Below are 7,964 nucleotides of genomic sequence, written 5' to 3'. Positions count from 1 at the left end.
TGAAGAGAAAAGCAATTGGTGAGGAAGTGACTCGGCTCCTGGCAGCTGAGTTCATCCGAGAGATTTACCACTCCGAGTGGCTCGCCAATGTTGTCATGGTCCCCAAAAAGGATGATTCACTTCGCATGTGCATTGACTTCGAGCATATCAATCGGGCCTGCCCGAAAGATCATTTCCCTCTCCCCCGCAACAACCAAATTGTCGACTCGACTGCGGGGTGTGAGCAATTGTCTTATCTGGACGCCTATTCCGGGTATCATCAGATCAGACTGTATGGACCCGATGAGATAAAAACGGCTTTCATCACTCCATTCGGATGCTTCTGTTATGTCACCATGCCATTTGGCCCTAAGAACGCTGGAGCGACATTCATGAGGATGATTCAGAAGTGTTTGCTCACTCAAATCAGTCGGAATGTGGAAACATACATGGATGACATTGTGGTCAAGTCACGAAAGGGTTCCGACCTGCAGGCTGACCTTGCTGAAACTTTTGCCAACCACAGAAGGTATGATATCAAGCTTAATCCATCAAAGTGCACATTCGGAGTTCCTGGCGGAAAGTTACTCGGTTTCCTCCTTTTCGAACGAGGGATCGACGCTAACCCAGAGAAAGTTGGTGCTATACTCCGGATGAAACGCCCTGTGCGTGTGCATGATGTCCAGAAGCTTACTGGTTGTTTGGCCGCCTTGAGTCGATTCATTTCTCGCCTCGGTGAAAAGGCATTGCCTCTTTACCGACTGATGAAGAAGTCTGATAAGTTCGAGTGGACTCCTGAAGCTGATGCAGCGTTTGCAGAGCTCAAAGCCCTGCTTTCCACCCAGCCGGTGCTCGCTGCCCCAATCAGCAAAGAGCCACTACTTTACATTGCAGCCACTGGACAAGTTGTCAGTACCATACTCACGGTCGAGTGGGAAGAATAAGGAAAATCCTATAAAGTTCAGTGCCCAGTATATTATGTTTCTGAAGTTCCGACTCCATCGAAGCAAAGATATCCACATTATCAGAAGCTTGTTTATGGGATTTACATGACCACGAAGAAGGTTGCACACTATTTCTCAAATCACTCCATTACAGTCATCAGCGACGCACCATTATCAGAGATTCTGAACAATAGAGATTCAACTGGTTGAGTGGCAAAGTGGGCGATTGAACTCCTTCCCTTGGATATCAAGCTTGAGGCAAAGAAAGCTATCAAGTCCCAAGCAATAGCAGATTTCCTCGCCGAGTGGATTGAACAACAACTGCCGACTCAGATTCACTCAGAGCACTGGACCATGTTCTTTGATGGCTCTAAGATGCTGAATGGTTCCGGTGCTGGGGTGGTATTGGTATCCCCCCGAGGTGACAAACTCAGCTATGTTCTCCAGATTCACTTTGACTCCTCCAACAATGAAGCTGAATATGAAGCACTTCTATATGGGTTGCGTATGGCCATTTCACTCGGCGTCCGTCACCTCATGGTCTATGGAGACTCGGATTTAGTGGTCAATCAAGTGATGAAGGAGTGGGACGTTAGAAGTCCAGCTATGACTGGTTATTGTAATGCAGTGAGAAAGTTAGAGAAGAAGTTTGAGGGGTTAGAGCTCCATCACATACCCCGACTGAAAAATCAAGCTGCCAATGATCTGGCAAAGATAGGTTCCAAGAGGGAAGCCATTCCCAGCAATGTGTTCTTGGAACATATACATTCACCTTCAGTTCAACAAGATCCTTTCACTGAAGAGCCCCCACAACCAAAGAGTGCCACTGATCTGACTGAAGTCGAAGTCCCAGCCGTGGTCGACTTGATCATGGAGGTTTTGGTCATCACTCCCGACTGGACAGTGCCGTACATTTCATACATTCTCAGAAAAGAACTCCCAAAGGATGAAGAAGAGGCTCGACAGATCGTCCGTCGATCCAAAGCCTTTACTATGATAAGAGGACAGTTGTTCAGAGAGAGTGTGACTGGAGTCTGTCAGAAATGCATAACAAAAGAAGAAGGTCGAGTGATCCTCACTGACATCCACTTGGGGACCTGTGGTCACCATGCGTCCTCTCGGACCATCGTGGCCAAAGCATACCGAGCGGGATTTTATTGGCCACGAGCAAATGAGATGGCAAAAGAAATAGTCGACAAATGCGAAGGTTGCCAGTTTAACTCCAACATGTCTTACAAGCCAGCATCAGCCCTAAAGACCATTCCACTCATCTGGCCCTTTGCTGTTTGGGGTTTGGATATGGTTGGACCTCTGAGGATTGGTAGGAGCGGTTTCACTCACGTGCTCGTGGCACTCGACAAGTTCACCAAATGGATCGAAGCCAAGCCTATCAAAAACCTTGAAGCCAGTACTGCTGTCAGCATCATCAAAGAGTTAACATTCAGATATGGTGTTCCACACAGCATCATCACTGACAATGGGTCGAACTTCGATTCTGATGAGTTCAGATCCTTCTGTGCTTCCCAAGGTACTCAAGTCGACTATGCTTCAGTCGCCCACCCCCAGTGGAATGGACAAGCTGAAAGAGAAAACAGATTGATTCTCAAAGGGTTGAAACCCCGACTAATGCGTGATCTCAAACACGCAGCAGGAGCCTGGGTCAATGAACTTCCGTCAGTGCTGTGGGGACTGAGGACAACTCCCAATCGGTCGACTGGCCGAACTCCAATCTTCTTGGTTTATGGAGCTGAAGCTGTACTTCCGAGTGACTTGCTCCACAATGCACCCCGAGTTGAGCTTTTCTCAGAAGATGAAGCAGAACATGCATGGCAAGATGCAGTTGATCTCCTGGAAAAGGAAAGAGAGATGGCCCTGATCCGGTCGACCATCTATCAGCAAGACTTGCGTCGATTCCACGCCAGAAATGTGAGGGGTCGGGCATTTCAAGAGGGAGATTTGGTTCTTCGAGTGGATCAGCAGAAACCACACAAGCTTGCTCCGGCCTGGGAAGGTCCCTTCATTGTCACCAGAGTGCTCCACAACAGAGCGTACCACCTCTATAATGTCGAGCACAAGAAAGACGAACCGCGCGCTTGGAATGCGGAGCTGCTCCACCCCTTTTATACTTAAGCACTCATTCTATTGAGATGTAATAAGAAATACCTTTGTAGTTTGTTTACCAAAGACAAGAGTTTTACAGTCTTCTAAAATGATTGTAGTTGCTTATATTTGTGTCTGAAATCCCCCAGTGGGTGGCTTAGCTGCGAATCCGTTTCGCTTAAGTTTATAAAATCCTACCGAGTGGTGAGCAAGCCTCTCACTCGGGGGCTTAGCTGCGAATCCGTTTCGCCTAAGTTTGAAAAATCCTACCGAGTGGTGAGCAAGCCTCTCACTCGGGGGCTTAGCTCCAGTCCAGTACTCGCCTAAGTTTGAAAAATCCTACCGAGTGGTGAGCAAGCCTCCCACTCAGGGGCTTAGCTGCAGTCCAGTACTCGCCTAAGTTTGAAAAATCCTACCGAGTGGTGAGCAAGCCTCTCACTCGGGGGCTTAGCTGCAGTCCAGTACTCGCCTAAGTTTGAAAAATCCTACCGAGTGGTGAGCAAGCCTCTCACTCAGGGGCTTAGCTGCAGTCCAATACTCGCCTAAGTTTGAAAAATCCTACCGAGTGGTGAGCAAGTCTCTCACTCGGGGGCTTAGCTGCAGTCCAGTACTCGCCTAAGTTTAAAAAATCCTACCGAGTGGAGAGCAACCCTCCCACTCGGAGGCTTAGCTGCAGTTCAGTACTCGCCTAAGTTTAAAAAATCCTACCGAGTGGAGAGCAACCCTCCCACTCGGGGGCTTAGCTGCAGTCCAGTACTCGCCTAAGTTTAAAAAATCCTACCGAGTGGAGAGCAACCCTCCCACTCGGGGGCTTAGCTGCAGTCCAGTACTCGCCTAAGTTTAAAAAATCCTACCGAGTGGAGAGCAACCCTCCCACTCGGGGGCTTAGCTGCAGTCCAGTACTCGCCTAAGTTTAAAAAATCCTACCGAGTGGAGAGCAACCCTCCCACTCGGGGGCTTAGCTGCAGTCCAGTACTCGCCTAAGCTTGAAACACATCCCTATCCGTAGGGACAACGAGGTGCAGGTCGACTGCCACCTACTCCTCGGAGCTGCGGTACAAGTACAATGTACGCTCCATTCCTATCCGCAAGGACGACGAGGTGCAGGTCGACTGCAACCTTCTCCTCGGAGCTACGCCACAAGTACAACGTACGCTCCATCCCTATGCACAAGGACGACGAGGTGCAGGTCGACTGCAACCTTCTCCTCGGAGCTACACCACAAGTACAACGTACGCTCCATCCTCATCCGCAAGGACGACGAGGTGCAGGTCGACTGGAATCTCCTCCTTAGAGCTGCATCTCAAGTACAAAGATTATTTCGAGTGAGGAACAAAACCCACTCGAAGGCAAATGCAAGCATATTCCAAGATAAACCAAGTTGAGATAAATCCAAAGGTTCCGGACCGCATATCAAAAGTACTCGAGCATCAAGCCGGAAGAAGTTTAACGATTACACAATCACTCGGCATTTCGAGGCAAATAAAGGTGGAGCATAATGTTTTTTGGTTACTCATCGGGAGAAGGACTGGCTGGGTCGCAGAAACTGTCAAGGTCTATGTTGTCTGCGATGCGAGTGGTGGCGTGAAGGAAAGTGTCCATGAAGGACTGGAAAGTGTGCCTTTTTGTGTTAGCAACCTTGAGCTCCGCCAGCTTGTCTTCTTTGACATCTTTGCAGTGCACTCGGACCAGAGACAGGGCGACGTCAGCATCGCAGCGAGCAGATGACTTCTTCCATTCTTGCACTCGGTCAGGTATATGGTTCAGTTGGACCATCAGAGACTCGAGGTCTTGAGACAGTTCCGCCTGAGGCCAGAGTTCAGCATCAACCCGAGTCATCGCCACCTTCAGGCGGGCAAGATAAGCAACCACTCTATCTATGCGAGACTCCAACCGCAACACATTCATTGCAACATCATCCTTGACTGGGCAATTTATGGGATCGAGACCCGTCTCGACCCGCCCCGTTTCCGCTTCAAAGTCCTGGCAAAGTTCTGCACGATCGAGTGAATGGCGAGTCGACAATATAAAAAAGACCTGTCAATCGACCATAACAGAGTCAGTCGAACGTCGGCTACCTTCAAGCTTTAAGACCAGTTTCATAGCAAGCTGGCCCAGATATGATTCCAACTCGCCTTTCTTGGCTTTGAGGCTCCCAATCTTGTCAGTCAGCTGGTCCTTGTGTTTCTTTAGTCGTTCGACCTCCCGATTGGCGTCAGAGACAACAGTCTTCAGTTTGGAGTTCTCTTCTTCTAACTTGCCGACTGAAGCAAGCTTCTTGTCACCAAGTGCAGTTTTCTCTCGCGCTTCCTTCTGCGCGGCAGCAAGGTCCAGATCCTTCTTCTCCAGAGCCTACTTCATTTTCTCTAAAGTAATAACATTCTTCAGACGAGCTTGGAGTTGACGATTTTCACTACATACATCTGCTCGAGTGGAGTCACTCAGTTCAAAAAATGGAAAGGAAAAGTGCGAGTCATAAGATGGACAGTTGACGGTTGGTTACCTCCCATGGCAGCTACTTCGTCACGAGCAGTCTTGAGATTCTTTGGCCAATTCCAGATGAAGGTTGAGGCTGATTTGCTGCTTGTTCAGTGTAGAAAGCTGAGCCCCAAGATCACAAGATTTCTGCAGTCAATGTATAAGCCATATCAGTTGACAGAAACAAAAGAACATCACGGTAAAAGTTACTCTAAGACTGCCGCCGAATCAAACATTCAACGACAGTCTCGGGGACTAAACCCAGTGGGTGCACTTAGCGTGCCCCCACTGGTTTGATTAAACACTCGGCATGGTCTGCCCAGCGCGAGTCACAAAAAAAAGAGTCGTTCTCAGACCATAGTCGACTGCCTGGAGTCGACCACGCTCTCGGGGACTACACCCAGTGGGTGCACTTAGCGTGCCCCCACTGGTTCCGGTTCCACCCGACCTGGCCCGCCCAGGTCGAGTGACAAAATTCAGGTTCTCAGACCACAGTCGACTGCCCGCAATCAACTATGGTCTCGGGGACTACACCCAGTGGGTGCACTCAGAGTGCCCCCACTAGTTTTAAGACTCAATTGACTCAATCCAAGTCGACTCAAATTGACTTGTGCTACTTTAGAACAGTCACACCCCAGTGGGTGATCGGATGAGAAATAAGACCAGTCGGATATCAACTAACCTGGACATTGGTCTGCAGAGCAGCGCCGGCGTTGAAGGCCACCTGACTGGCCTCATGCACCACTTTCATCTGCCCCATCACAAGATTCAACTGAATAAGAGCTTCCTTGGCGGCACTCGGTGAGTCGTCTGGAGTTTGATACACAGTGAAAAGCGACGATGGCAGAGTGGTCGAAGCAGCCGCTGAGTCTCATGCCTGGAGTTGTATTGGAGCAGCAGGGGTCTGAGCAGCTGATCCTAATGGGCAGTCAGTCGACAGCGGGATAGCGAAAGTGACGTTGGTGCGAACCCTCGAGCGATCGACAGATCCGGCTCGCACCAACGGCTGGGACTTCGACTTCAGTCGGATCAGTGGCACTCTTTGGTTGTGGGGGCTCTTCAGTGAAAGGATCTTGTTGAACTGAAGGTGAATGTATATGTTCCAAGAACACATTGCTGGGAATGGCTTCCCTCTTGGAAACTATCTTTGCCAGATCATCGGCAGCTTGATTTTTTAGTCGGGGTATGTGATGGAGCTCTAACCCCTCAAACTTCTTCTCTAACTTTCTCACTGCATTACAATAACCAGTCATAGCTGGACTTCTGACATCCCACTCCTTCATCACTTGATTGACCACTAAATCCGAGTCGCCATGGACCATGAGGCTAGGGACGCCGAGTGAAATGGCCATACGCAACCCATATAGAAGTGGTTCATATTCAGCTTCATTGTTGGAGGAGTCAAAGTGAATCTGGAGAACATAGCTGAGTTTGTCACCTCGGGGGGATACCAATACCACCCCAGCACCGGAACCATTCAACATCTTGGAGCCATCAAAGAACATTGTCCAGTGCTCTGAGTGAATCTGAGTCGGCAGTTGCTGTTCAATCCACTCGGCGAGGAAATCTGCTATTGCTTGGGACTTGATAAGTTTCTTTGCCTCAAACATGATATCCAAGGGAAGGAGTTCAATCACCCACTTTGCCACTCGACCAGTTGCATCTCTATTGTTCAGAATCTCTGATAATGGTGCGTCGCTGACGACTGTAATGGAGTGATCAGAGAAATAGTGTGCAACCTTCTTCGTGGTCTTGTAAATCCCATAAACAAGCTTCTGATAATGTGGATATCTTTGTTTCGATGGAGTCAGAACTTCAGAAACATAATATACTGGGCGCTGAAATTTATAGGCTTTTCCTTCTTCTTCCCGCTCGACCGTGAGTATTGTACTGACAACTTGTCCAGTGGCTGCAATGTAAAGTAGTGTCTCTTTGCTGATTGGGGCAGCGAGCACCGGCTGGGTGGAAAGCAGGGCTTTGAGCTCTGCAAACGCTGCATCAGCTTCAGGAGTCCACTCAAACTTATCAGACTTCTTCATCAGTCGGTAAAGAGGCAATGCCTTTTCACCGAGGCGAGAAATGAATCGACTCAAGGCGGCCAAACAACCAGTAAGCTTCTGGACATCATGCACACGCACAGGGCGTTTCATCCGGAGTATAGCACCAACTTTCTCTGGGTTAGCGTCGATCCCTCGTTCGGAAAGGAGGAAACCGAGTAACTTTCCGCCAGGAACTCCGAATGTGCACTTTGATGGATTAAGCTTGATATCATACCTTCTGTGGTTGGCAAAAGTTTCAGCAAGGTCAGCTAGCAGGTCGGAACCCTTTCGTGACTTGACCACAATGTCATCCATGTATGCTTCCACATTCCGACTGATTTGAGTGAGCAAACACTTCTGAATCATCCTCATGAATGTGGCTCCGGCGTTCTTCACGCCGAATGACATGGCGACATAACAGAAG

The sequence above is a fragment of the Triticum aestivum genome, chromosome 6D (assembly GCF_018294505.1).
Source record: "Triticum aestivum cultivar Chinese Spring chromosome 6D, IWGSC CS RefSeq v2.1, whole genome shotgun sequence".
Lineage (NCBI taxonomy): Eukaryota > Viridiplantae > Streptophyta > Magnoliopsida > Poales > Poaceae > Triticum > Triticum aestivum.
The sequence above is the reverse complement of the archived record's forward strand: the minus strand, read 5'-3'. Positions refer to the sequence as shown.